The sequence below is a fragment of the Sceloporus occidentalis genome, unplaced genomic scaffold (genome assembly GCF_023333645.1).
Source record: "Sceloporus occidentalis isolate IW3139 unplaced genomic scaffold, rSceOcc1.0.p SCAF_167, whole genome shotgun sequence".
NCBI lineage: Eukaryota > Metazoa > Chordata > Lepidosauria > Squamata > Phrynosomatidae > Sceloporus > Sceloporus occidentalis.
In genome coordinates this window covers 663,968-690,243 of record NW_028317147.1, presented here as the reverse complement: position 1 = coordinate 690,243, position 26,276 = coordinate 663,968, and positions in this window count along the sequence as shown.

Below are 26,276 nucleotides of genomic sequence, written 5' to 3'. Positions count from 1 at the left end.
TTTCAATTTTATTAAAAGTACCCTTAGTGTTTTGCTCACCTCAGTCCATCAGTGAAGTGAACTTGTTGGGCTAGTGAGTGCAGCAAGCAGTGAAGATAACTGTTTTGCTGTGACATTTTATTTTATTTCTAATTCTTTTCAAGAAAAATTGACTGTGACGAGCTGTACTAAGCAAAGCTTCAAGCTACTAGCTGTAGTACTAAAATAATTCTAATCTTCTTTAATCTTAATCTATAATATATTATAAATAATAATATTCTAATTCATAATCTATAATATAAGTAATTCTAATTCTAAATTCTAATTCATAATCTATATTCTTCTATCTATAATACATAATATATAAGTAAATTAGTTCTAATCTATTAATATTATATAACTTAATATTAATTAATAAATCATATACTGAATCTGATTTAACCTCACTTTAGCTTAGTGGGTTTGAGAGCGTCTGCCTAGAGGTAGACTTATAGTAAGGAAATATAGCTTTAGGCTAGCATAGTGGTAGGCTAAGCTCTTAGGCCCGTGTAAATTCAAATTAAAAATAAAATACTGCTAGTTATTAAATAGTTAATCTTGAGTTAATAATTTCAATAACTTTAGGATTTTGGCAGATTGCACACAGCACAGTGCAGTAGTGCATAGTTTTACTTTTTAAGCAGTAGCACTGAAGAGAACTTCCTCTAATTTTTTTGTCTTTAATTCGTTTTTCCTTTTTTTTATTTTTATTTTTTTATTTTTTTTTTTATAGTTTTTTAAACACTACACTACACTACACTACACTACACACACAACACAAAATTTGAAATGGATCCTCCTTTTGGGACTAAGGAGGGACAAGCTCCATCTACCACCACCACCACCACCACCAGCACCACCACCAGCACCACCACCAGCTCTAAGATGCAGCCTTTGCGTCAGTCTAGTCGGCCAAGTAGGCCAAGCTCTCGCTTATCATTTGGGGAAGCATTGCTTGAAGGATCATCAAGTAAAGGAAAGGCACCAAAAGCAGGCAGTAGTAGTGCGGCTAGGCCCACAAGCTCTATGGTTTTTTACGGAAAGCCTAAAGCACCAGAAGCACGTTCAAAGTTAAAGGGTAGCACAAGTAGTACCAGCCCAGTGACTAAAAAGAAGTGCCTTTTGCCCCAAGCAGCATCTTCCCCATCCACCAGCAGCATGCAAGGTACCAAGCAGAGCCAAATTAGCAGCAAGACTCAGAGGGGTCCCAAACCAAAGCGATCTCATTCCTTTGTAGGGAAAACCACCCCCACCACCACCCCCGCCTCTACCACCACTAGTGCTGCGCCTACTGTTCCCACTGGTACCGCCACGCCATGTCCTCCTAGTACCTCTAGCAAGCCACCAAGTCCTTACAAAATTTTTGTAAAGACAGTTAGAGAGAGGGCTACACATAGTGGAACTCCACCTAGCGAGGTAGCAGAGGAGCCTGAGACTGAGAGGCCAAGTGCAGAGTCTATTCTTCCTGCTCGCACTACTACTAGTCACGAGTCTCACGACGATATCAGTCTTAGCTCCAGCCTAGCAGGAATTCCATTCGATCTGGCTAATGAAGAGCTAGACTATGAGCCAGAGGAAGTAGAGGAGATGAGTGGTCAGGAATCAGATTCCTCAGGGAGCAGTGTCCAAATGACTAGTGCACAATTTTCCCCTGAGCCTCCACCTTCTCCGCTACGATCATCACCATCACCACCACCAGCAGCAGCAGCAAAACCTAGCAAATCTAAAGCAATTAGCAGTCCCACTATGGCCAGTACTGTTACCACCAGTCCCACCACCACTAGTTCTGCCTCTGTTCATCCACCCCGAGCAGTAAGAGCAGCACCCAAGGCACACTCCAAGGCTATGCGCGCCCCAATTTGGGAGCACTTTGAAAATGTTGAAGAAGGGCGCTATGGAAAGTGCAAACATTGTGGGAAGCTAATAAGCAGAGGGAAAGTGTCTGGCCATTTTACCAGTGCTAGCATGAAGCATCACCTCAGCACTCAACACAACGCTGTGCTATTGGGGAAAGATGCAGAGGTAAAACTTAGTGCAGGCAGCATAGCTGGTGGCCGTGGAAAAACCCCAACAGCTTCTTCTTCTGAGCCAATAGCAGCAGCAGCAGCAGCAGCAACTAGTGCTGGCAGCCAGAGACCAAGGCAGGTTGGAGCACTGCATGCCCAGCCCACCCTGGAAGAATTTGGGGCATTCCACTCCAAGAGAACGATGCCCAAACAGCAGGCCAATAAAGTAACGCGACTTATTGGTCAGTTCATTGCTGTTGGAGGGGCATCCTTCTCCATGATTGAAGGGGAGCCTTTCAAACAATTGATGGCGGCTGTGGCTCCACAATACACAGTTCCGTCACGTTCCACTTTCAGCAGGAACATTGTCCCCTCGCTGTATCGGTCCTGTGTTGCAGCAGTGAAAGAGGAGCTTTCCAAGGCTGCTGGTCAGTGTGTTCATTTCACTACAGATTTGTGGAGTGCACCTAGCGCCCAGCATGCCTTTCTTTCTTTGACAGCACACTGGTGGCAGCCCGGTGTGTCTAAGGAAGTTGCTGCAGCAGGCTACCGATCATTCCTTCTCCATGCAGAAGTGATGGATGAAAAGCACACTTCCCAAAATATTCTGCATGCGATTAGGAAAATGTTTAGCCTTTGGGTGGGAGCAGAGGCGGGCACCAATGTTGAAGTTGGTTTTGTGGTAACTGACGGAGGTGCCAATATGGTGAAAGCGCTGCGAGATGGTCATATTGTTGGTGTGCGCTGTGCAGCCCACATCATCCATCTTGTAGTGAAGGCAGCAATGTCAGAAGGAACTAATGTGGCAGCAGTAGTTCTGTCCCGCTGCAGAAAGATCGCTGGGCACTTTCACCATAGTGTTAAGGCTAGCCAACTTTTGAGGGAAGAGCAAGAGAGGTCAGGTCTTCCCGTACACTGCCTACGTCAGGATGTCAGTACACGGTGGAACTCCACGTTAGACATGCTAGAGAGGATTTTGGAGCAGCAGAGGGCAATCCATAATCTTGCCTCAGAGCACAATATTGGGATTACCTCTCCATTGAATAGGGAGGATTGGACAGTGATCGCCCAGCTAGTGGCAGTCCTTAAACCATTCAGGGATGCCACAGAAAATTTAAGCTCAAACACTGCCAGTCTGGCCCAGGTAATCCCAGTGTTCTCCCATCTAGGCAGCAAGATGGATGTGTTCCTTGGAAACCGTGAGGCTGTTCAAGGTGGCACTCTACATCCTGACGTAGCAGCCATAGTCAGGAAGCTGAAGGATCTGCTAAAAGTACACCTTCGCAAGCGAATGGAAGAGAGTCCCGAAATGATGCTAGCGTGCCTTTGTGATCCAAGAATTAAGGGAAAGCTAGCTTTGAAATTCAATGTTCTCAGTAGCTACCGGGAGCAATTGGTCAACAAGGTGCGTGACTGGCAGCGTAAAATGGGAATGCTGTCCGAGGAGGGTGAGGTGCAGGAGGAGGAAGAGATGATGTGGTCTGCTACCCCTAGCAGCAGCATCAGCAGCAGTGCCACAAGCAGCACAACACAGCTGAGTGGAGCAGCTGCGTTTTGGGAAGAGGCACTTGGCAGTATAGTTGGACCATCTGACAGAGCTAGCAGCAGAAAGGAGAGTAGTGCTGCTGAAATGGTCAAACTTTACCTCTGTGAAGTTCCTTCTGCTCCTAATGTTGATCCTCTTAGCTACTGGGATGAAAAGAAGAGTGTGTGGCCTGCACTCTCATGGGTTGCGCAGCAGCTTCTATCATGTCCGCCAACCACTGTTCAAAGTGAGCGCGTGTTTTCTATGACTGGAAACATACTGAGTCCACAGCGCTCACGCATGGCACCTCATCTGATGGAGCAGATTGCCTTTCTTAAATTCAATCTGCCCAAATTGGGTTACCCAGCTCTTAGCTTGGAAAGTTAAATTTTTTCTCTCTAATGTTTAAGGTAGTTTCTCCCCCTGGTTGCACTTGCTGCGGTGTGGCAATGCCTGCTACCTCCGCTGGTGTAGCCAATTTACGCTAGGGCCTAGTGTCTGAGCTCTGTAAGTCCGCTCCCAAACGCCTAGGACTGACAGTCTTTGGATGCTTTGCCCTGGGGTGAAACAGGTGAGTGGGTCGTCAATTGCCCACTCATTCACCTTTTTCCGTTTCCAACGCTGCTGCTGGTGGTGGTGCCAGTATCTTTTGCCAGTTCGCTTCCTGGCTGAAATCATGCCTCAGATGTCCCTAATGGAAAGGGTAGTTTCTCCCCCCTGGTTGCACTTGCTGCGGTGTGGCAACGCCTGCTACCTCCGCCGGTGTAGCTAGCTTATGCTAGGGCCTTGTGTCTGAGTTCTGTAGGTCTGCTCCCAAACGCCAAGGACTGACAGTGCTTGGATGCTTTGCCCTGGGGTGAAACAGGTGAGCGGGTCGTCAATTGCCCACTCATTCGCCTTTCCCAATTCTGCTGCTGCTGGTGGTGGTGCCAGTGTCTCTCTTCAATGCCAGTTCGCTTCCTGGCTAGTGTCATGCCTCGAATGTCCCTGATGGTAAGGGTAGTTTCTCCCCCCTGGTTGCACTTGTTGCGGTGTGGCAACGCCTGCTACCTCCGCCGGTGTAGCCAGCTTACGCTAGGGCCTTGTGTCTGAGCTCTGGAAGTCCGCTCCCAAACGCCAAGGACTGACAGTTTTTGGATGCTTTGCCCTGGGGTGAAACAGGTGAGCGGGTCGTCAATTGCCCACTCATTCGCCTTTTCCAATGCTGCTGCTGCTGCTGCTGGTGGTGGTGCCAGTGTCTCTTCTCTGCCAGTTCGCTTCCTGGCTAGTGTCATGCCTCAAATGTCCCTTATGGTAAGGGCAGTTTCTCCCCCCTGGTTGCACTTGCTGCGGTGTGGCAACGCCTGCTACCTCCGCCAATGTAGCCAGCTTACGCTAGGGCCTTGTGTCTGAGCTCTGGAAGTCCGCTCCCAAACGCCAAGGACTGACAGTGTTTGGATGCTTTGCTCTGGGGTGAAACAGGTGAGTGGGTCGCCAATTGCCCACTCATTCGCCTTTCCCAATTCTGCTGCTGCTGCTGCTGGTGGTGGTGCCAGTGTCTCTTCGATGCCAGTTCGCTTCCTGGCTAGTGTCATGAATCAAATGTCCCTAATGGTAAGGGCAGTTTCTCCCCCCTGGCTGCCTCTGTCTGCGGTGTGGCAACGCCTGCTACCTCCGCCGGAGTGGCCAGCTTACGCTAGGGCCTTGTGTCTGAGCTCTGGAAGTCTGCTGCCAAACGTTTAAGACTGACAGTGTTTGGGTGCTTTGCCCTGGGGTGAAACAGGTGAGTGGGTCGCCAATTGCCCACTCATTCGCCTTTCCCATTTTTCAATGCTGCTGCTGGTGGTGGTGGTGGTGCCAGCATCTCTTCTCTGCCAGTTCGCTTCCTGGCTAGAGTCATGCCCAAAATGTCCCTAGTGGTAAGGGCAGTTTCTCCCCTCTGGCTGCGTCTGTTTGCGGTGTGGCAACGCCTGCTACCTCCGCCGGAGTGGCCAGCTTACGCTAGGGCCTTGTGTCTGAGCTCTGGAAGTCTGCTGCCAAACGTCTAAGACTGACAGTGTTTGGGTGCTTTGCCCTGGGGTGAAACAGGTGAGCGGGTCGCCAATTGCCCTCTCATTCGCCTTTCCAATTTTTCAATGCTGCTGGTGGTGGTGGTGGTGGTGGTGGTGGTGGTGCCAGCATCTCTTCTCTGCCAGTTCGCTTCCTGGCTAGAGTCATGCCCAAAATGTCCCTAATTGTAAGGGCAGTTTCTCCTCCCTGGCTGCCTCTGTCTGCGGTGTGGCAACGCCTGCTACCTCCGCCGGAGTGGCCAGCTTACGCTAGGGCCTTGTGTCTGAGCTCTGGAAGTCTGCTGCCAAACGTCTAAGACTGACAGTGTTTGGGTGCTTTGCCCTGGGGTGAAACAGGTGAGCGGGTCGCCAATTGCCCTCTCATTCGCCTTTCCAATTTTTCAATGCTGCTGGTGGTGGTGGTGGTGGTGGTGGTGGTGCCAGCATCTCTTCTCTGCCAGTTCGCTTCCTGGCTAGAGTCATGCCCAAAATGTCCCTAATTGTAAGGGCAGTTTCTCCCCCCTGGCTGCCTCTGTCTGCGGTGTGGCAACGCCTGCTACCTCCGCCGGAGTGGCCAGCTTACGCTAGGGCCTTGTGTCTGAGCTCTGGAAGTCTGCTGCCAAACGTCTAAGACTGACAGTGTTTGGGTGCTTTGCCCTGGGGTGAAACAGGTGAGTGGGTCGCCAATTGCCCACTCATTCGCCTTTTCAATGCTGCTGCTGGTGGTGGTGCCAGCATCTCTTCTCTGCCAGTTCGCTTCCTGGCTAGAGTCATGCCCAAAATGTCCCTAATGGTAAGGGCAGTTTCTCCCCCCTGGCTGCCTCTGTTTGCGGTGTGGCAACGCCTGCTACCTCCGCCGGAGTGGCCAGCTTACGCTAGGGCCTTGTGTCTGAGCTCTGGAAGTCTGCTGCCAAACGTCTAAGACTGACAGTGTTTGGGTGCTTTGCCCTGGGGTGAAACAGGTGAGTGGGTCGCCAATTGCCCACTCATTCGCCTTTTCAATGCTGCTGCTGGTGGTGGTGCCAGCATCTCTTCTCTGCCAGTTCGCTTCCTGGCTAGTGTCATGCCTCAAATGTCCCTAATTGTAAGGGCAGTTTCTCCCCCCTGGCTGCCTCTGTCTGCGGTGTGGCAACGCCTGCTACCTCCGCCGGAGTGGCCAGCTTACGCTAGGGCCTTGTGTCTGAGCTCTGGAAGTCTGCTGCCAAACGTCTAAGACTGACAGTGTTTGGGTGCTTTGCCCTGGGGTGAAACAGGTGAGCGGGTCGCCAATTGCCCTCTCATTCGCCTTTCCAATTTTTCAATGCTGCTGGTGGTGGTGGTGGTGGTGGTGGTGCCAGCATCTCTTCTCTGCCAGTTCGCTTCCTGGCTAGAGTCATGCCCAAAATGTCCCTAATTGTAAGGGCAGTTTCTCCCCCCTGGCTGCCTCTGTCTGCGGTGTGGCAACGCCTGCTACCTCCGCCGGAGTGGCCAGCTTACGCTAGGGCCTTGTGTCTGAGCTCTGGAAGTCTGCTGCCAAACGTCTAAGACTGACAGTGTTTGGGTGCTTTGCCCTGGGGTGAAACAGGTGAGTGGGTCGCCAATTGCCCACTCATTCGCCTTTTCAATGCTGCTGCTGGTGGTGGTGCCAGCATCTCTTCTCTGCCAGTTCGCTTCCTGGCTAGTGTCATGCCTCAAATGTCCCTAATTGTAAGGGCAGTTTCTCCCCCCTGGCTGCCTCTGTCTGCGGTGTGGCAACGCCTGCTACCTCCGCCGGAGTGGCCAGCTTACGCTAGGGCCTTGTGTCTGAGCTCTGGAAGTCTGCTGCCAAACGTCTAAGACTGACAGTGTTTGGGTGCTTTGCCCTGGGGTGAAACAGGTGAGCGGGTCGCCAATTGCCCTCTCATTCGCCTTTCCAATTTTTCAATGCTGCTGGTGGTGGTGGTGGTGGTGGTGGTGCCAGCATCTCTTCTCTGCCAGTTCGCTTCCTGGCTAGAGTCATGCCCAAAATGTCCCTAATTGTAAGGGCAGTTTCTCCCCCCTGGCTGCCTCTGTCTGCGGTGTGGCAACGCCTGCTACCTCCGCCGGAGTGGCCAGCTTACGCTAGGGCCTTGTGTCTGAGCTCTGGAAGTCTGCTGCCAAACGTCTAAGACTGACAGTGTTTGGGTGCTTTGCCCTGGGGTGAAACAGGTGAGTGGGTCGCCAATTGCCCACTCATTCGCCTTTTCAATGCTGCTGCTGGTGGTGGTGCCAGCATCTCTTCTCTGCCAGTTCGCTTCCTGGCTAGTGTCATGCCTCAAATGTCCCTAATTGTAAGGGCAGTTTCTCCCCCCTGGCTGCCTCTGTCTGCGGTGTGGCAACGCCTGCTACCTCCGCCGGAGTGGCCAGCTTACGCTAGGGCCTTGTGTCTGAGCTCTGGAAGTCTGCTGCCAAACGTCTAAGACTGACAGTGTTTGGGTGCTTTGCCCTGGGGTGAAACAGGTGAGCGGGTCGCCAATTGCCCTCTCATTCGCCTTTCCAATTTTTCAATGCTGCTGGTGGTGGTGGTGGTGGTGGTGGTGCCAGCATCTCTTCTCTGCCAGTTCGCTTCCTGGCTAGAGTCATGCCCAAAATGTCCCTAATTGTAAGGGCAGTTTCTCCCCCCTGGCTGCCTCTGTCTGCGGTGTGGCAACGCCTGCTACCTCCGCCGGAGTGGCCAGCTTACGCTAGGGCCTTGTGTCTGAGCTCTGGAAGTCTGCTGCCAAACGTCTAAGACTGACAGTGTTTGGGTGCTTTGCCCTGGGGTGAAACAGGTGAGTGGGTCGCCAATTGCCCACTCATTCGCCTTTTCAATGCTGCTGCTGGTGGTGGTGCCAGCATCTCTTCTCTGCCAGTTCGCTTCCTGGCTAGAGTCATGCCCAAAATGTCCCTAATGGTAAGGGCAGTTTCTCCCCCCTGGCTGCCTCTGTTTGCGGTGTGGCAACGCCTGCTACCTCCGCCGGAGTGGCCAGCTTACGCTAGGGCCTTGTGTCTGAGCTCTGGAAGTCTGCTGCCAAACGTCTAAGACTGACAGTGTTTGGGTGCTTTGCCCTGGGGTGAAACAGGTGAGCGGGTCGCCAATTGCCCACTCATTTGCCTTTCCCATTTCCTTTTCCATTTCATTATTTTCCTTCTGATACACAACCAACCAAACATAACACACACAATAACACATATAACACATATAACACACAGTGACATCACACATAACACACATACACACACACTTACAATGCACAAAACACAAGGACCTTTTCCTTGTTATTTGCCCTGGCCTTCACTCACTAATAGCATTACATTAACACTATAACTCACACTTCACCCTATAACATTTTTCCATCCACATACCTGCCAACAGACCCAACTTTTTCAGGGACAGTCCTGCTTTTTTCCAGTCCTGTCCCATCTAATTTAGCTAAACTAGGTATGCAAAATGCAAATACACATAGGTAGTTATAGCTCGGTAGGTAACGCTACTATAAACATTTAATAAATATAATCAAGTACTAAATAATAAATCTAACTTTAAAATACATTTAAATAAACCCCTATTTTTTTTTAAAAAAAAACATTAAAATTTAATTATTATTATTTAGACATAATCCATCTTTAACCAAACCAGTGCACTGCTACTAATCTTAAACATAACCGTACATTAACCCTAAGCTATTTTTTAGTTCTTGTCCAACATTTTTCCATCAGCATACCTGCCAACACACCCAAGATTTTGGTGGACAGTCCTGCTATTTTCCAGTCCTGTCCAATAAGTAAGTTGGGTTGTTGCAAAGTATGCCATTGTAAATAGGTAGCAAATGTTAGGCATGTAAAGTGGTCCAAAATCAATTTAAAAATGTAAAATATTCCCTATTCTTTTATTAAACATCTATGGACAGTACACCTCGGTATGTGTGTGCAACTCTATTGGTCGTTTCGGCAGGGGGCTCGCCTGCCATCAACGAATGAAGTGCATTCTGCAGTTCTGCAATTCACTCGTTGATGCCAGACCAGCCCCCTGCCGAAACGACCAATAGAGCTGCACACACGTACCTTCACGGCAGCTGCTGCTGCTGTGATGTGTTATTAACCCCGTATTAACCCCTGCTAGGCAACCAGGAGGAAAACGAAGATTAAACGAGCACGAAGAATGTCCGCGAATATTCGCCCGAAGAGAAGACAGGAACGGGCGAATATTCGCGGAATACGAAGATTTTTTTTTCCCCGAAGACGAGCACGAAGACGAACACGAAGAGCCCCCTGGTGCCCAAGTCTACTTTTAACCCTCTATATGCCACTCTGGCTCCAGAAATGCCTTTTAACACCCTATATGCTACTCTGCCTCCAGAAATGCCTTATACTCCTATATGCCAGGGGCATTTCATGGGACATAGTGGCATTTAGGGGGGTATAAGGCATTTCTGGAGGCAGAGTGGCATATAGGTGGTAATAAGGCATTTCTAGAGGCAGAGTGGCATAAAGGGGGTTAAAAGCCATATCATGGGGCACTCTGCCTCCAGAAAAGCCTTATGCCCCCATATAACACCCCCCCCCGACTTACCACTGCTTCTGGTGTCCGGTGAGGGCAGCGGGTGGAGACTGGCATTCATGAAGTTAAAGGGGCTGGTGTGCACGCACCGCGCCCACAATGGCCGTGCCTCAGCTCTTCGCTGAGGTTGGTTGTGTCTCCCAAAGGGGATAAGCCCATGCCAAGGCCCTGTCCAAGGGTAAGGAAATCACAAAGCCCACCTTACTCCTATCAGACGGGAAGACCTGTTCCTGAACCAGGTCGGTATATATCTGGGGAAGTACCATCTCCAGATATATACCGACCTGGTTCAGGAAACCTCTGCACTAATTAGGGTCTCCCCCCTAAAAGCAGAGGAAGCAGGGCAGACCCATTCATGCCTCTAGCAACATTGGAGTTACCAGTAGAGGACTAAGCAGAAGCGGCAACAGCTATAGGGGCAGCCTGCGCTGTGGGTAGCTGAGATGGTGGAGCCAGATGCGCAGTATGAAGCAATAATGTCTCAAGGGCTAACTCAAACTGATCCATGGTTGTTGTGGAAAAATCAACGTGAAACAGTTGGTCCAAATTGAGTGAATTAATTTATTCAAAGGGCTTACAACGGAGTGATATACAAATAGACATGCACTTAGTGTAACCCGAGAGCGCGCTCCTCATCAAGATAATGAGGGACTTATTATAGTCTAAATGACGTCAACACCCATCACACATAGTGACGCAAGTCTTCTTTTATCTCATGGACCAGTAGTCTGGGTGTAGTAGGTCTTCTTATCTTGTGTTCTTGTAGTTTGGGCGCAGTTCTCTCTGTACTTTGCAAAAATTATCTTATTGTTCAGCAAATAGTTTTATAGTATGTAAGCGAAATGCTGGAATTGTTTAATTTCTTTAACATTTCTCACCCTTTTGATAATTTCATTATCACACATATATGTTCCTGACTAGCCTTCCTACTTGAAGTGACTCCTTGGACAGCCCATACTTCATAAAGTACACAGTTAAGCTGCATAAGTTATGGGATGCAAGCATCCATTCCTGACTGCCTTATAGTTGTCACTTCATCTAAGTGTTCACACAGGTTTATTAAATTCACACACTGCACACACTCTTATCTATCTAATAGGATAGCAACAGCTCGCCAAAGATGCACCACGGCTCAAGGATCGCTCTGGGTCCTATTGTGAAATCACTCTCAGGACATTATCTTCCTCCTAGAGCGGTGCTCAAATTGCTGTAGTACACCTGTGGGGTCCTTTTAGAAAAAGGGGTTGTCCACCACCCAATCATCCAGGGAACTGAGGAATGTTCAGGAAGATCAGGCGGTCGAGCTGAGCTGATATTTTGTAGCTGTTATGTCGTCTTTCTTAAAGGGTGGATGAAGCGTCTTTACTGCAACGAGAAATGCAACAGGTTAATAATTTCCAAGCAATAATAAGCACTACAATCAATCCTATCACTACCACTATGGGTTTCAGCAGGCCAGAAAGCATATTATTAAGCCAGACTCCTATAGACCCCATCCAGGAAAAAGGATTCCATCCTTCCTTAGATATATCTCTGGCTTGTTGTTGTAACTCTTTTACTTTATTCAGGTGTGCTTCCACAGGGTCATAAGAATTCTCTATCCATGTACAGCATTCGGTATTATTTAAAACTGCACAAGTCCCACCTTCTATTGCTAATAGGTAATCAAGAGCCATTCTATTTTGTAGGGCAACCTTTCTGATTTGGGCCACTTCTTCATTGAGGATATGAATAGAACTGGTGGTCTAATTTATTATCCCATCCATAATGCTAGCATATTTGTTCAGCTTATTTGCTAGTTCAATTCCCCAACCTGTCCAGGACGGAAACCACATCCAGGCTTTATCCGACTTAGTAAATAACTCTCGTCTGTACCTGGTTTCTCCAAATCGTGCACCTAAAACATCAGCAGCTGTAATATTAGCACGTGTTCTGATTACTGGTACAACTCTCCCTATGGTACAATTACCCCATGCACCCATAGGAAGCCATGAGTAGGCCCTGTTACCACACAGATAGTATAACCCTTGTTTCAGTACTCTAGGAATTATCCTACCATGATTTCCCAGCCATCTGTGGAACCACTGCATATTATCATACAATTTAGTCTCACAATTCCACGTGTCATGTTCTCCTTTGTCGGGACAGGCACACTTCGGGGCACAGCGTGCTTCCATGGCTGCACAATAACACAGGTTATTACAATTTTCACTTTTATCACAAGACTTCTCATCATATTCCATATTGAATATCAGTGTAGCGTTCCTACAATCTGTCTCTCCGACATGTACTTTAGGTAGGCTGATTATGTGATCTTGCAATATGTCTGTGTGATTAACATACATGGGTCCTACACATATGGTGGGTGGAGTGAGTATACCAACAATTTCTAAGAATGTTCCTGAGTCTGAGATGGCATTGTGATTAGTGTGTTTTGTGTCTATTTTGGCTTCATAGCTATAATCTGTGAGGTTAAGATCATTCATTGATATTGGGATACCAATCAAAAGGGATTCCTTTGTGATTTGCTGGAACATGTGAACAGATCTAGCAGTTAGTAGTATTCAGCTGTTTGGCTGTTTGTTCGTGCAGAAGCCAGATGGAGTTTTTCTGCCGTACTCCTTGTACCTGTAGATGACATAGTATACAAAAGAGCAAGCAAGACAGCACATGCATTTTGAAAATCTTTCAATCCTCCTTGTCCCGAGTGGCCTCACCCTTTTGGTACAGGCTTGTATCACCGACCTGAACTTTCTTACAGTGGGAGGCGTGGATCCAATTAAGCCTCCCTTCCACCTTGACTGAGGTGGGTGTGGTCAGTATCACCTGGTGTGGGCCGTCAAAGCGGGGTTCCAGATGTTTTCTCACGTATCTCCGTATCACTACCCAGTCTCCAGGTTGTAGGGTGTGAGTTCCGGTCGTTTCTTGTGGATCTGGTAAAGAGGAGAAGACTTTGCCATGCAAATTAGTCAGTTGTTTATGCAGATGTATAACATAATCTGTTAAAGAAGCGTACTGTCCATGTAGCTCTTGTGGAAAGAAAAGGCCTGTTAGAGGTGGCCTGCCAAACAGAATTTCAAACGGTGAAAGTCTATGTGTTCCCTTTGGAGTGTGCCTTATTGCAAAAAGGGCTAAAGGTAAGGCTTGTACCCAAGTAAGTTTCGTTTGCTCACAGATCTTAGCTATTTTATTTTTCAAGACACCATTTGCTCTTTCAACCTTCCCTGATGCTTGTGGGTGGTACGGAGTATGTAGGTGTTGGTTAATCTGTAACCCTTTCAGCATCTCTGCAAAGACCTGCCCAGTAAAGTGTGTCCCTCTATCTGATTCCACAGTCTCAGGTAGGCCGTATCTACACACAATTTCAGCTATCAATTTCTTAGCTGTCACTGCCGCTGTCGCCTTGGCAACAGGCCAAGCTTCTACCCAAGAGGAAAACATATCCACACATACCAGGACATATTCATAGACACCACACTTAGGTAACTGAATGTAGTCTATCTGCAGTCTCTGAAAAGGGTAATCAGGTCTTACAAGGTGTTTCATCTGTACCTTAGTCAGTTTACCCCGGATTGTGCTTTGCACAAATCATACATTTTGCACACCAATCTGTTGCGAATTGTGGAAAACCTGGTGCAACCCAGAACTTATTGACAGTGGTAATCATTCCCCCTTTGGAAATATGAGAGGGGAGATGAGATATATTCGCCAAAACAGGGTACAAAGCTGGAGGTGCACACAATCTACCATCCTCATGTTTCCAAACATCATTCTCTTGCTTACAGCCTAGGTTTCCCCATTTCCTGTGAGTCTGGGTGCTTGCCTGTTGCTGTAAATTCACGAGAGTATCCATTGTCAAATGCTCATCATTGTTAAGTGACTCTCGGAGAAGCATAAGGGCTGCCTTTTTGGCTGCTTCGTCAGCCCTATTATTACCCATAGTGATAGGATCTGTTGCTCGCTGATGCGCCTGACATTTAATAACAGCTATAGATTTAGGTAGTTTCACCTTGTCTAGTAGGTCATGTATGAGGTCTGCGTGTTTTACCACCTTTCCACTGGAGGTTAGAAACCCCCTGTGTTCCCACAAAAAGCCAAAGTCATGCAGGACGCCGTAGGCATAACGGGAGTCTGTGTAGATGTTCACAATTTTACCCTCTGCCAGCTCACAGGCTTTAATCAACCATTTGCAGCAGGTATTAATTGCTCTCTGACAGGGTAGACTGAGGCCTGGGGCAGCGTTTGCTGCTTAGTCATCTTACGGACCTCGTCCTGGTTTATCTTGGGAGTAATCAAAAGCTCACCTTCTACACCACAGAAGACCCTCAGGGAGGTATAAATTCAGGGATAGCTGCATTAAGACTGGATTCAACATATGTTGGAGGTGGAGGGTTATTTAAGAGTGCCAGATCTCCAGTGGGATATATCCCAGCTGAACTAGAAGGCACTTTGGATCTTGCCCCAGAGTCTGATGGACCAGGACGCACTTTGGGTCTTGCCCCAGGGTCTGATGAGCCAGTAGGCACATTAAATCCTGCCCCGGGGTCTAATGGAATGCTCTGGGTACTTGAATCAGGGACTTCTGGATTCACCGTAGCGGGCTCCAAAAGAGAAATTGCAAGCTGTTCTATGTTAACCATCTCTTCCTCCTCCTCCTCAAGCTGCCCACTATCTCCTGACTGGTTTATACTCTGGGCCTTAGTGCCCACTGTAAAAATGCCTAGGGCCTTTTGCTGTCTCTTATGGGCCTCTACTATCCACCTTGACCAGGCGGCCTTCTCACTTGGCTCTGTAAGTTTAGACTTGTAATTTTTATAAAGGTGAACCCAACAACTTACATCAAAGGTTCCCTCTTTAGGAATACACAAATCCATGCCCCTAGTCAGCTTGTACCATTTAGGTAACTGCTTGCTGACCCACTTGCCATATTTTAACTTCATCTCCTCTTGTGGGGTAGAAGGAGAGATAGGACGTCCTTCCCTTTTATCTGGTGATCGGCCAGACACACGTATGCCGCAACTGTTTCCCATAGCCCGGCTATGATGGACGGGACTCTTACCCACTTCTCTCAGTATACCAGCGGCTATACCTTATGGCTGTGGCTGTCAGGGAAATTCCCACACCACGTATCCCCTCTTCTGATTTCTCCAAATCTTCCAACAAAGCCAAACAACAACCAACAAACTAAGAACTCCTAAAAGTACTTGTCCTCGAATATCATCTAGGCAAAACCACAAAAGTACAGTGTCCTCTAGGCTAGTAGTATTTGTCATAGAGAAATAAACCAGCTGCAGCTTTGGAACACGCCCTTAAGATAAGATGTGGATCCTAAACCAGCGTTGCACAGACCAGTCAACCTACAGGCCAGTAAATTCACCACACCAAATCACCGTTAACCTTCAATCTTTGTCCCTCAGCTGCCCAGGCAGTAGTTAGTGACAGCTTTATCAATTTCAGAAGATAGAAAACATCCGTGTCTGAGGGCGGTAGGGCCCTCTTGCTTAGCACACCAACTACCCCCACTTGCGTTCTCCACTGGGTGGAGGGGTGTCTTGAGGCAGCACAATCACTCAGCCGTAAAGGACCTCTTTCACCCAAGTGTATCTGGACACCGGTATTCCCATTCACTCACACAAGCATATCCAAAAGTGTTAGTAAACAATTTACAACTGTTTCAGGTTCTTGGGAACTGTACTCACGACAATAGAACAGAGGGATTAGGATCAGAGGAGTGAGAGCGAAAATGAGAAGAAAGTGTTCTCACCTATTTATGGCGCCAGTTCGGTCTCCAGTCCTCTGCTCCTGTCCTGATTCCGTTCCAGCCGTTTTCAGTTCCCGGGTTTCGGCACCAAATTTGTTGTGGAAAAATCAACGTGAAACAGTTGGTCCAAATTGAGTGAATTAATTTATTCAAAGGGCTTACAACGGAGTGATATACAAATAGACATGCACTTAGTGTAACCCGAGAGCGCGCTCCTCATCAAGATAATGAGGGACTTATTATAGTCTAAATGACGTCAACACCCATCACACATAGTGACGCAAGTCTTCTTTTATCTCATGGACCAGTAGTCTGGGTGTAGTAGGTCTTCTTATCTTGTGTTCTTGTAGTTTGGGCGCAGTTCTCTCTGTACTTTGCAAAAATTATCTTATTGTTCAGCAAATAGTTTTATAGTATGTAAGCGAAATGCTGGAATTGTTTAATTTCTTTAACATGGTCTACCTTGTCCAGCCTGGTAAAGTGGTTTGGTGTATTGCCAGCACTTTCTGTTCATGGCCCTTGTATAAGGTAAAGTGCAAAAAACACCTTTATTGCAAATCGTGATGTAGGAGTGTATAAGAAAAAAAGGCCGGGGTCATAAACCAATACGGGTACTCAGGAATAGGAGTTCAGCAGTGTCAGGAACAAGGCAGACGTCAGGAGCCAGATGGGACATTACGGAAAGCCAGGTCATACACAAGTAATTAGGAAGACAAGATAATGCACTTGCAGCCAGAAACAACACAAGGGCAAGGAGGATGTGAACCTTTGCTGCTTAAATACCCTGAAAGGGCTGGCTGTTGGCTGGATAATGGAGCAGTGGTAAATCTTACAGGCTGTTAATTAGCGTTCAGATGAGAAATTCTGGTGGTAAGCAAAAAATGCAAACATGGCTTATTTAATGCACGTCATTGGTCGTTAAGTGGTTAAAAGAAATTTAGGAATTTCCATTTTGTTGAACCACAAAATTGCACACTTGCCACAGAACAGTAAATATATTCAGTCATAATATATCAAGATATGTAATATGCAATAAATTTAAACCTCTGCAACTGTAAAAAAACAACAATTATATCCATCTGTGTTTGGAACAGAGTATGTTTACATTAAATAATGTTACAAAATTGATTTCTTCAAATCAGTTTTAATAATACATTTTTGTCAAGAATTCTTAGTAGTATATACAATTAGAGTAAGTCCCCGTGGTGAAATAAAGAATAGCATGATATATTTTTGATTATTATTGAAACTAGTTTTATGATGATTTATATACCACTTCAGAGGGTAACCCTTTTAAACCAAATTAAATAACTAGAGTAGTTTACATCAGTATAAGTACATATTATTTGGATAAATTGAAACCATGGAGCAAACAAAATATCTTTTGTACTTATGGATTTTTGTTCACATTATGTACCTTTGGGTTTCTGTAACAAGCATTTATATAGTGACATTTTGTCAACTCTATTGGTCGCTCGTACAGACCTTTAACTCCTGGAGCAGGGAGACCAATGGTCTCCCGAGGCGGAGTTTCACCATCAGGAGTTAAAGGTCTGTACGAGCAACTCTATTGGTCACCGCCAGGGAGCTCCTCTGCCATCAACCAATGAAAAGCAAGTGCACCTTATTGGTTGATGGCAGAGGAGGCCCCTGCCGGCGACCAATAGAGTTGCTTGTATGGACCTTTAAAATCCTGCTGCCAAAGCTACTGCGTACTGCGTTAACCCTGTATTAACCCCTTCAAAAAAAAAACGAAGAATGTACACAAATATTTGCCTGAACTGAACACAGCAACGGGCGAATATTCATGGAATAGGAAGATTTTTTTCCCCAGGAAGACGAACGCGAAGAGTTGGCCGGCGCCCTAGTCTAGTGGAAATCTCTCAATGCATTTCCAAGCGGGAAAAAAATATATATTTAATGGGACCACGTATACATTAAAGTGCACATGATGGCTGAAGTTTCCCTTTGAAAAATGTTTATGTTATCCACAAAATATCAACAGTGGGCATACATTGTAGCCAAAACAACTGTTGTTAACTGGACAGCAATGAGCCCTGCAATTACATGAGAAATTCACAAATAAGGTCTGGTGCAGAACCATGGTGTCGGAAGCCTTTAATAAGAAGCAATATGGGGGGAACTGGTGGTAAAAAAGCTGTCCTTATGACTCCCTTAACAGATATAAGGATCTGCAAAGGAGACAGAGATTTGAAAAGTATGATGGACCAAGAGGCCTATGCAGCTGCTAGGAAAGATCTCTCCACTAGTTAATCATCCTAACAGTCTACAAGGTCCTATAATCTATTTTGGAAAGGTAAACAGGAACAGACGTATACATAAAAAATATCAAGATTGATGTTTTTAAATTACAAAACTAAATATATCTTGAACAAACAATGTAATGCTAACAAATCATCTAATAAAAATAAAAAAAATTAGGTGCATTGTATAACCTAGAATACTTGTTTTCGATGTTTGTTCGGTTGTTAGAGGTAATTATTCTCCAAATAAGGATACTGTATTTAATTAAATACTACCATGTGTTATAAATTGTGCTCACTCATTGATACTGTCAATTTTATCATATCAGTTTTATCGTATGTTGTCTTCCACAAATGATAATCCAAAATCAACATAGGGAATAAAAACAATGATTTGCTTCATTTCCCATGTTATAAATCACCAAGTTTGAATTTAATTTCAAGCAGTAAAAGAAGGTTGGTAAGGTCCAAAGAAAAATGGTAAACTAGTTTTTTTGCCTCACATGAAATGATTATAAGAAGTAGGAAATAGATGAAGGAATAACAAAGCAGAAAATGGTAATGCCATAAAGGTAACGAGGACTAGGAATCTGGTGATGCAGCAAAAAGTAAACATGTACAAATGGGCCAAAAACAATTCAGACATTTACTTTTATTTTATCACACTCTCTCTGACTCTCTCTTTACTCTCACTCTCTCACAATCTGATTTTCGTTCACTCTCTCTCATACATCTTCTTGTTCTCCTTTCTCCTCTCTTCTAGCTTATTTTTCTCTCTTCTTTCTTCTCTCTCCGTCCGCATTTCTGCATTTCTAGACATTATCTCCCGGCAAACCAAAATGGTGTAGCCTCCAGTGATGTTTTCTCCCTGGTTCTATCGGGGGAAAGGACATAACCAGAAGCTGTGCCATTTTGACGGACGTTCACACAAGTTTATCTAATGGCAAAACAGTGGAGCTTCCAGTAATGTCTTCTTCCCGAACCTTGAATCAGGGTAGAGGACATCACCAGAAGTTAGGCTAATTTGGCTGAAGTTCACACAAGGGTAACTTAGGGCACAAAATTGGTGACGTCCTCTACTCAGACCCTCCAATCAGAGATAGATGGAAGATAGAAGAGAAAGAAGAGAGACGAAGATGAAGAACAAGAATGCGCAAGACATGGCAGCGGAGCTGTGAGCTGTGGTCAGCAGAAAAGGAAGGGAGACATTCAGAGAGTTTGAGAGAGTGGGAGTAAATGATGCCGTAACTTTTGAGCTTTTTGCTTTTCTTCTGTCTCTTGGGGGTCTGGCCTCATTTTCAGAGATTCGTACAAACTGACAAAAATAGCAAATTTGGATAAGTTCTCACAAATCCAAATTCACAAGTCTAGCAAAAAGGGGTAGACAGCAACAGTCATTGTGGAAGACTTTTCTTTAAAACTGGCATTTTTTTCTATTTTTGACCATATAGCATGATACGTGTCTTGTGAGGTTGCATCTAATAATATGCTTGGCAAAGGGGTGCAAATGCATAAGACATTTGGTCTGTATAACATGAACCCACAATTATGTCTCAAGATTTTTTGATTTTGAAGAAGAGGCAGATAATTATGTTGTTTCTTCCCACACTGGACTTTAAGTCTACAGATTTCCCTCAAAAAACAAAAAATGAACTTTTTGTGCCTCTTTACCACTTTATACACACTCAGACGTATTACTGGGTCTGCAACTCCCAAAGAATATCTACTAATTTCATCTGCACAAGACAGGGCACCGCTTTGCTACTGCAAGATTATAATAAGTGTCATATCTGTCATGGATTATTAAGCAGTATTTTTTGTGCTTGTTAAATGTCACTAGGCTTGACATTAAAAGTACAGTTAACGCTAATTTCTATAAATAGAAAATATAATCAAAGTTATATTTTTATTTGAGGGATGAAGTTGAGGAATATGTGTTATGGAAGAAAAACGAGAATGAAGCAATATTCATATTCTATGCTCTTGTGCCAATGGAATAAATAGTTTTTTTCAACTACCAAATGAACCATATTTACATAGTAAAATTATTTTATTTTCTTAGCCTAACCATATGTTGTTCAATCAGATAATCACAGAGTAGAAAAACAGGAAAACAGTAATATTTGCTTATTGTACTATAGCGCAAAGTCTGAGTAGTAACAATGGCAAACTGAATGCGGATTATAAATTACAGGTTGTTCACTGATCAAGTTTGTAAAGTCATCCAGTATGCTTTAATTTACAGCACAAAATTATTACATATTTAAAAGAAATGTGTTGTTCTCCATAAGCATAGAAGAGGACCCTGTTCTTGTGAACTTCCAATCAATTAGGAGATGGTGCAGGTATAGATGTGATAAAATATGGACATTTCATTCTGAGATGCCTTGTTTTTCTGTGAGTTATATAGGAAAATGAGTTTGAACATTTACAGCATAAAAAAGTATGTATGATACATATTAATAGTTAGGATTAGAAATTGTAACAGCTTTACGAGACATGGTTTAAACCTTTAAAATCAGAAGAAGGAAAAATAGACATGGTAAACCAATAAGAATGATGAGAATACATTAGAATGGACATATGTCTATGTACTGAGGTGTAGTGATGGGACGTTCGGATCATTAAAGTGAATCGGATAATTTCGACTCGTTCACTGAAATGATCCGATTCATGATCCGAATCTTCGGATCACTCAGTGTGACTCACAGGAGTTACTGTTTTCCAGTAACTCCGTGCAGGCACACTAACGATTGGCCCCGCCCCTTTCATTAGTCAATGAACCCTCCTGCCTGCCTACTCGAGTGATGTCAATGAAGGCAGAGAGTCGTTCAAAGATTCGGATCTTACAGGGATCCGAATCTTACAGTGATCCGGATCATTATAAGATCCGGATCTTTGAACGACTCTCTGCCTTCATTGGAATTCGAATCATTCAGATAATATCACCATACTTTTATAAATAAATACATTAATAATCACTGCCCTCAGGATTTACATTCCCCTTTACCTGCAACTGCACCTTAAGCTAACTTTATTAAATTAATTAAATTAACCCTCACCATTAAATTAACCCTTAACACCCCATCAACCATGACTGCCCCTAAAATTAACCCTTAACACCCCATCAACCATGACTGCCCCTAAAATTAACCCTTAACACCCCATCAAACATGACTGCCCCTAAAATTAACCCTTAACACCCCATTAAGTATAACTGCCCCTTAAATTAACCCTAAACACCCCATTAAGCATAACTGCCCCTAAATTAACACTAAAGACCCCATCAACCATACCAATTTATTAGGTAATTTATCTGGAGTACATGCAATTAATTTAGGGGCAGTTATGGTTAATGGAGTATTTAGGGTTAATTTCAGGGGCCGTTATAGTTAATGGGGTCTTTAGGGTTAATTTCAGGGGCCGTTATGGTTGATGGGGTCTTTACGGTTAATTTCAGGGGCAGTTATGGTTGATGGGGTGTTTAGGGTTAATTTAGGGGCAGTTATGGTTGATGGGGGCTTTAGGGTTAATTTAGGGGCAGTTATGGTTGATGGGGTATAAGGGTTAATTTTATGCTGATGACTGAGGGTTAATTTAATTAAATTAATAAAGTTAACTGAAGGTGCAGTTATAGTTAAAGGGGGGCAAACTCAGGGGAATCTAAATCCTGGAGGCAGTGAACATTATTAATGTATTTATTTATAAAAGTATGGTATCAGTAATATTCTCTGAATGATTCGAATTCCTGTAAGATCCGGATCCCTGTAAGATTCGAATCATTTGAATCATTTGAATAATTTGAATCATTGAAATATTTGAATCTTCGGATCATTTGAATCTTCGGATCATTCGAATCTTTGAACGACTCTCTGACTCTATGAGTCATCGTTCCTCTGTGAATTAATGAGCTGTAACCTGACCCTAGAGTCTGTGTCTGAGTGCTCTGCAGATGACTCACTCTAGGATCAGGTTACAGCTGCATGATTCACAGACTGAACTGGCACTGCTACAAATGAATCGTTCAGTCTACTGAACCGATTCATCCGGATCACTAAAAAGAATCGGATCAAATGAACGATTCGTTCATGATCCGGACATCACTACTGAGGTGTGGATTGAGTTCAGGCTTTGACTGGGGTGGTATCGCCTTGGGAGCAGGGGGTAATTCACCCCAGGCCGGTTCAGGTAGATAGGAATGCAGTAGTGTCATGTAAAGCTACATTAAATGACCCCATAGTAGCAGTGTTGTAGCTTGCACTATCTGCGAACAGAGCTCAAGACAGGCTTTAGGTAAGTGTATGTGAGTGTAGAAGGGGCAGGGCCCATAGGGCCCCTTGGCTTTACTTGACAAAATGTGTCAGCCTTCCCTTGATTAGTGAATAGTACTTTGTTAATACATTTAATTTAAGAATGCCTGTCATGGAACAAGTTTGTTTATTTTGTTATTTCCCTTTTTCCCTTTAAGTGGCTGGTTGCCCTGGCAACTTTCCAATTCTCATAGCTGAGATTGGGCTATTCCTCCTTCCCTGCAACTTTTCTGTAGTTGGTTTGTCCTGGGTGCTTTTCCTGTTCATAGACAAAAGTCGGGGCGCATAGATATGTGGGGAAAAAATAGAACAAATATAGTGTAATAAGTTCGAACGAAAAAACAAAAATTAAGATATTTGTTGCACTCACAAGTGTACTTGAAAGTGATAGCTCGTCAAAAAATCCAGACTCTTTTCTGTCTTGGAACTTCTGTGTAGAAGATAGGAAACGAAATAGTGCAATAAAAATAGGTATTGTTTAATAAATATAGATTAAAAACTTACAAACAGATGGGCATAACATATGGGTTATGCGTAAAAGCAGTGTCCTTCACGAAGGTAAATGGGTAATCAGCAAGTCCTTGTAAAGTCCAAATTTCGATAATTATAAAGTTTCTCAACGCGTTTCGCCGATTTCTGTCTCGGCTTCCTCAGGAGAAATTCAAGAATCAATCTGTTTTTCCTGTTCCCCTGTATCTTTACCCTGGACATTCTATTAGTGATGGGAAGTTCGGATCATTAAAGTGAATCGGATCATTTCGATTCGTTCACTGAAAGGATCCGATTCATGATCCGAATCTTCGGATCACTCAGTGTGACTCACAGGAGTTACTGTTTTCCAGTAACTCCGTGCAGGCACACTAACGATTGGCCCCGCCCCTTTCATTATGAATCCTCCCCCCTGCCTCCAGTGATGTCAATGAAGGCAGAGAGTCGTTCAAAGATTCGGATCTTACAGGGATCCGAATCTTACAGTGATCCGGATCACTGTAAGATCCGGATCACTGTAAGATCCGGATCATTGTAAGATCCGGATCTTTGAACGACTCTGTGCCTTCATTGGGATTCGAATTAGTCAGATAATATCACCATACTGTTATAAATAATACATTAATAATCACTGCCCCCAGGATTTACATTCCCCTTTACCTGCAACCCTCACCATTAAATTAACCCTAAACACCCCATCAACCATGTCTGCCCCTAAAATTAACCCTTAACACCCCATCAACCATGACTGCCCCTAAAATTAACCCTTAACACCCCATTAAGTATAACTGCCCCTTAAATTAACCCTAAACACTCCATTAAGCATAACTGCCCCCAAATGAACACTAAAGACCCCATTAAGCATAACTGCCCCTAAATTAACACTAAAGACCCCATTAAGCATAACTGCCCCCAAATTAACCCTAAACACCTCATTAAGCATAACTGCCCCTAAATTAACACTAAAGACCCCATTAAGCATAACTGCCCCTAAATTAACCCTAAACACCCCATTAAGCATAACTGCCCCTAAATTAACACTAAAGACCCCATCAACCATACCAATTTATTAGGTAATGTATCTGGAGTACATGCAATTAATTTAGGGGCAGTTATGATTAATGGAGTATTTAGGGTTAATTTCAGGGGCCGTTATGGTTAATGGGGTCTTTAGGGTTAATTTCAGGGGCTGTTATGGTTAATGGGATCTTTACGGTTAATTTCAGGGGCAGTTATGGTTGATGGGGTATAAGGGTTAATTTTATGCTGATGACTGAGGGTTAATTTAATTAATTTAATAAAGTTAACTGTAGGTGCACTTATAGGTAAAGGGGGGCAAACTTAGGGGAATCTAAATCCTGGGGGCAGTGTGAACATTATTAATGCATTTATTTATAAAAGTATGGTATCAGTAATATTCTCTGTAAGATTCGAATCTCTGTAAGATCTGGATCCTTGTAAGATTCAAATCATTTGAATCATTGAATCATTCGAGTCTTCGGATCATTCGAGTCTTCGGATCATTCGAGTCTTCGGATCATTCGAGTCTTCGGATCATTCGAATCATTGAACGAGTCTCTGACTCTATGAGTCATCGTTCCTCTGTGAATTAATGAGCTGTAACCTGACCCCAGAGTCTGTGTCTGAGTGCTCTGCAGATGACTCACAGCTCTAGGATCAGGTTACAGCTGAATGATTCACAGACTGAACCGCTACAAATGAATCGTTCAGTATACTGAACCGATTCATCCGGATCACTAAAAAGAACCGGATCAAATGAATGATTCGTTCATGATCCGGACACAGTAGCGTACCTAGCGGGGGGCGGGGGGGGCGGTCCGCACTGGGTGCCGCTGATCAGGGGGGTGCCAACTTGCCGGCACCCGGCACCCCTCCAGAGACGGACAGTAATGTCCGCCGCTGGAGGAGCAGGCTCGCAAGGGAGCGGTATCGGAGGTCTTTAACAGACCTCCGGCTCCCTTGAGTGATTTTAAGCCGTTTCAAGGGAACCGGCTTAAAATCACTCAAGGGAGCCGGAGGTCTGTTAAAGACCTCCGATACCGCTCCCTCGCGATCCACGCGGCAACTGCTGCTGTGCGCCGGGGTTTGTTGTCAGATCCCGGCGCACAACACTGAAGCCGCGCCCACCGCCGTCCGTGCCCTCTGAACCGGAAGAAGACAGAAGAAGAGGAGCGAAGAGGAAGAAAAGGAGCTTACTGCTGTAAGAAGAAAAGAGGAAAGGTAGGAAATCATTCAGTGAGAGTGACAGTGAGAGTGGATTGGTATGTGTGGAATCTGTGGATTGGTATGTGTGGAATCTGTGGATTGGTATGTGTGGATTGGTATGCGTGGAATGTGTGGATTGGTATGCGTGGAATGTGTGGATTGGTATGTGTGGAATCTGTGGATTGGTATGTGTGGAATCTGTGGATTGGTATGTGGGGAATCTGTGGATTGGTAAGTGTGGATTGGTAAATGTGTGAGAGTGATGGGTGTTATGCTGTACCATTTCCAATGTCTTTTTCATTATATAATTATGCTCTAAAGTACATCATAACTCCCATCACTCTATACTGTTCCATACAGTGGCAGAGCTGGGAGACAGAGGCCTTGCACCCCCACCGCAGGACTCCTGAAAGGTAAGTGAACTTCAAAGGGGGGAGAGGGTAGATAGGGAGAAGGGAGTGAGGCGGGGGGATAGGGGGTAGATAGGGAGAAGGGAGTGAGAAGGGGTAGATAGGGCAGAAGGGGGTGAGACTGGGTAGATAGGGAGAAAGGAGGGTAGCAAGAATATTGAAATAAAGAGTCAGAATGAGAGAGCGAAAATTAATGCATTAATGTGTGGATGAATTGTTTGAATGAGTGAGAGAATTAAAGAATTTGTTAGAATGCATCAATGAATATGTGTAAATAATTTGTGTGAAAGAATAAATGATTGTGTGAATGAATTGTGTGAATGAAAGTGAATTAGTGAGTGACTAAAAGTGTTTGTGTTAATCATAGGTGTATAGTTGATTTGTCAAAAAGGCAAAGATGGTATAAGCAGGGTGTTTATGGGACAAAAATGGCACAGGCAGGGTGTTTATGGGACAAAGATGGCACAGGTAGCGTGTTCATGGGACAAAGATGGCGTACACTCGGCTGTTTGGGAACAATGCTGACTCATGCTGGGCTGTTTGGGGGCAAAGATGGCACGTCCTATGTGTGTGTAATTTGGGTGCTGGTCAGGTTCTATGTGGGCAATGTGGACGCTGTTTTTTTTGGAGGGTTATTAAAGAAAGCACTATTATATGTTCAGTAAATGTTATTTAAACGTATTTATTTTACTTATAAGTTATT